Consider the following 4,528-nt stretch of genomic DNA (forward strand, 5'->3'; position numbering starts at 1 on the left):
AGGGTAACAGATTGTAGCCCCAGAGACTCCACAGAAATCTGCCAAAATAAAGCTCAATAACTTAATGCATCCACACACTCCTATTGTGCGTTCACCTGTATTGTGAGTAGGGCTATGCCATCTTGATCTGTAGTAGAGCATAATAATCCTAATTGGCAATGTGGCAACAACCATGAAAAAGCATATAATACTTGCATGTGAGAGTAATGGTCTTGAAAATGTATACTATTTATCAGAGCCACGCATTCTATAATAATCTAGAATGTGTACAGTAGATTAGTCTAGTAAGTACTGAACATCAAACAGAATGAAGTACAAATTTGGTTTTCAATTATACATAACAGATGTGGGCAAGATGGAGATGTGATTTCATTATGAATGATCAATGATTACTCATTGAACGCAAAATAATACTGAGGACTGTGTGCTTGGTGATGAAGTAATTCAATAAAATCTCTTCCTTAAAGATACAAGATGACCCTGTTGATTTGGCCACCCTCTTCATTGTCCTTCTAGCCCTGGTTACACCTGGCACCATCATGTGTTTTTTTCCTGATTTGATAAAGAGGATCTGATCACAGTTTACTGCGTCTTCTCGTGGTATTAAAATGTGTCTTTTATGCGTCCACTGTGTCCCCAATGTGACCAGATTTCCACCATTTCAATGGTGCCAGGAGAGGACAAGAAATTGAGAAAATAATAATTGAGAAAGAGCCCTGGAATTCTGCCCAGAGGGGTTTAACTGGTTCAGTTATGTTCTGAGGGCAACTCCGCACCCAGGGCACTGGCAGATCAAATGTATTGGTTTGATGAAAGCTCAGTGGGCAGAGCTTAGAGTGACAAGTCAGTGAGTGGAGTTTACAGGTGAGCGTAAAACAAAGACAAGGCTGGCAGGGAGGTAGGCCCCTAAACCATTTCCCATGCATTGTCTATGGGGTTTCTTAACAAAACCGGGTGTAATATAATTCTTGCCACTGGTTGGTTTTGTGGCGCTAGTCAGTCTGATTTCACATAGGGAACACTGTAAACTGGAAGAGGTGCATATTTCTTCACCCAGCAAGAGTCACAGAAATGGTAAGATGAGGAGTGTTGGTGTGTGTCTATTTGGCAATAACAGCTGGTGCGCAATGTCAAATATTAAGGAAGTCTGGAGGTACTGCTTGCCTGAGGTAGAGTACCTCATGAAAAGCTGTAGACCACCCTACCTACCAAGAGAGATCTATATTTTTCGTAGCTGTATTAACTACGACAAACCGATGCTGGCACTAAGACCGCACTCAATGAGCTGTATAAGGCCATAAGCAAACAAGTAAATGTTCATCCAGAACCGGCACTCCTAGTGTCCGGGGACTTTAATGCAGGCAAATCTAAATCAGTTTTACCTCATTTCTACCAGCATGTCACATGTGTAACCAGAAAACAAACCTCTAGACCATCTTTACTCTACCCACAGAGACGCGAACAAAGATCTCCCTCGCCATCTATTCGCTCAAGTGGTCAGATGACGCGGATGCTACGCTACAGGACTGTTTTGCTAGCACATGTTCCGGGATTCATCCAATGGCATTGAGGAGCATACCACCTCAGTCTCAGGCTTTATCAAGAAGTGCATCAATGTCGTCCCACAGGCAAAGCGTCAATACAGGACTAAGAATGAATCCTACTACACCGGCTCTGTCGCTCGTCTGATGTAGCAGGGCAAACTATTACGAACTACAAAGCGAAACCCAGCTGCGAGCTGCCCAGTGACGCGAGCCTACCAGGCGGGCTAAATGCCTTTTTATGCTCGCTTCAAGGCAAGCAACACTGAAGCATGCACAACTGTGTGAAAAAGGATTTCAATTATTCAGATCTGGATTGACAAGTACGCTAAATTACAAAACCTCTAGGGCTTAGTCTACACAAATTAAATAAAGGATGCAGGACCTGAGCCCACGACCATGCATCAGGACTACTTGGCCTGATGACTCTTGGCTATCCCTGTCCCCAGTCCACCTCGTCGTGCTGCTGATCTTGTTTCTGTCTGCAGCTATGGAACCCTGGCCTGCTCAGGACTCACCGGAAGTGCAACCTTGTCCCAGACCTGCTGTTTGATCCTGTCTCTCACTACCAGACCTGCTGTCTCAACTTCGAAATGCTCAACAATGAGAGACAACTGTGATTATTATTTGACCCTGCTGGTCATCTATGAATGTTGAAATGTCTTGAAGAACAATCTGGTGTAAATGGCTGTACTATTTTATAATCTCCACCAGCACAGCCAGTAGACTGGCCACCCCTCAGAGCCTGGCTCCTCTCTAGGTTTCTTACTAGGTTCCTGTCTTTCTAGGGAGTTTCTAGGGTGTCAATGCAAATAGTCTGGGTGGCCATTTGATTAATTGTTCAGAATTCTTATGGCTCGGGGGGGTAGAAGATGTTAAGGAGCCTTTTGGACCTAGACTTGGAGTTCCAGTACCGCTTGCCGTGCTGTAGCAGAGAGACCAGTCCATGACTTGGGTGACTGGAGTCTTTGACAATTTTTTGGACCTTCCTCTGAACGCCTAGTATAGAGGTCCTTGATAGCAGGAAGCTTGGCCCCATTGATGTCCTTGGCCGTTCAAATTACCCTCTGTAGTCCACGATCAGCTCCTTTGTCTTGCTCACATTGAGGGAGTGGTTGTTGAAGTGGCACGCTGGAACTTCCAGAGGCTTGTACACCTGACGCAGTGTGATGTGGTCCAGGTAATTGTCACACACACTCACTCACTCTATTTTGTTGTATAATTATGTTAACTTAAGAAAATTGTGCCTTTCTATGTTAGATCTGACACCCCTATTTGCTCAACCACAGCCTTCACAGCTGCAGTCGTCTACCTATGCTAAACTGGCGGCAAAAGGTGATACAGGCAATTAAAACACACACATGCACACGCTCCCTCTATTTAATCACATCCGCTTTAGCCGACATCAGCATAGCAGTTGTTTTGGCGGCGTCTGAAGGGGAACTGTGTTAGAGCTGTCAAATCCAAATCCCCAAATCCGCAGCCCTGTTTACAATTTTAAACACAGGAATGTGAGATGTACTCTACACTTTGATTGGGCTGATAGAAATGCTCATTTCATTTAATGATTTTGAATTTGAGTCATTACTTCTGTGTAGCCCACACTTCCTCGTTCTGAACTTGTAGCGCGAGTAGGATGGGTGTGTCTTCGTGACAAGGATCAAAAGCGGCTGCTTTCCGATGATTTGACAGATCCAACACAGTCACACCTCAGACACAGGCAAAACATCAGCTATGCGGGTGTCGGCGGTTAACGCTTGATCTGATTGAATCTAGGCCTTATACTCATTCTCTGTTTAGTTGTAGGATTATTGTCAGATCTACAGTCACAGCAGTCCTCTGCTGTGGTATTTAATTTGCCGGCTGCACCAGTTCCTCCCACACTGGCCGTGAAGGGAGAAACCTTTAAAGGGTCTTACAATCCCAAATCAAATAGCTAAATGATCCTCGGTATGTCCATCTTACAACAATTCCATATGTTAGCATCTGACAAAATATGATCAGAATCAGAACGTAGATAAGATCAGGCAGGACAAAGTGTGCATGGTTTTAATAGGGTTTCTGTTCAAGGTTTCCCACGTCTACACATGGTATTAAAATGTCTCCCAAATTAGATGTTTTGCCAATCTGAGCTTTTACCTAATGGCTAAACAGCAAAACACCACATGGAATCTGGTCTTTTGAGTTCAGATTTATTATCATATCCATATGTGGATCTTAATCCCTGATACCATTCTGATATTGGATATGGGACCTCAGTCTGGACACTCATTTTTCTTGCTCTCACGTGTTTTTTAATTTTTTTTTACATGACCTGCCATTAGCATAAATACCGCCAAATTTCAAGGAAGGGTGACAGGAAATGAGCATTGCATCTGTGTGTTACTTTGGATGCTACATCACTGTGAAAGCTTAAATCTGATATGGGTCACAAAAGTTAGAAAAATGTGGATATGAAAATAAATCAGAATTGGGTTCAGGGTGGCTGTGTATACACAGGCAGCCCAATTCTGAGGTTTATTGGCAGAGACCTGATCTGATACCCCCGGTTGGTGGTCAGGAAAAGCTTGTCTATACCCATCTAAAAATGTGGGCAAAATCAAGACATGTTAGCACCAGGTATAAACAGGGCTTACTTGGCCTTCCTTAAAAGGTATACTACAATTAAATTTGCACGTTGCTGAATCTCACCGGAGAAATCATCTGAGCAAGGGAGACACTGCCTCTGTCAGTATGTGTAGCCCATGTATCTGATGCTGTCTGGACAAAAAGAGTATAAGATGTTGCCGCTGTAGCATTTGACTGATGCCAGCAAGCATTTGGCCTCCCTTGATTAAAAAAAAGTAATAATTAGCCAATCAGCGTTGAGCTGATCTGGTGCAGGAAAACACCAAGGGAGGCCAGTTTGGATTTGGCTTCAGACCAAACAAATTACTTCCTAAGAAAAACACATTTTCAGACAAACTTTCTAAACCATGGATGGAGAT

Source organism: Oncorhynchus clarkii, chromosome 16, assembly GCF_045791955.1.
Source record: "Oncorhynchus clarkii lewisi isolate Uvic-CL-2024 chromosome 16, UVic_Ocla_1.0, whole genome shotgun sequence".
Lineage (NCBI taxonomy): Eukaryota > Metazoa > Chordata > Actinopteri > Salmoniformes > Salmonidae > Oncorhynchus > Oncorhynchus clarkii.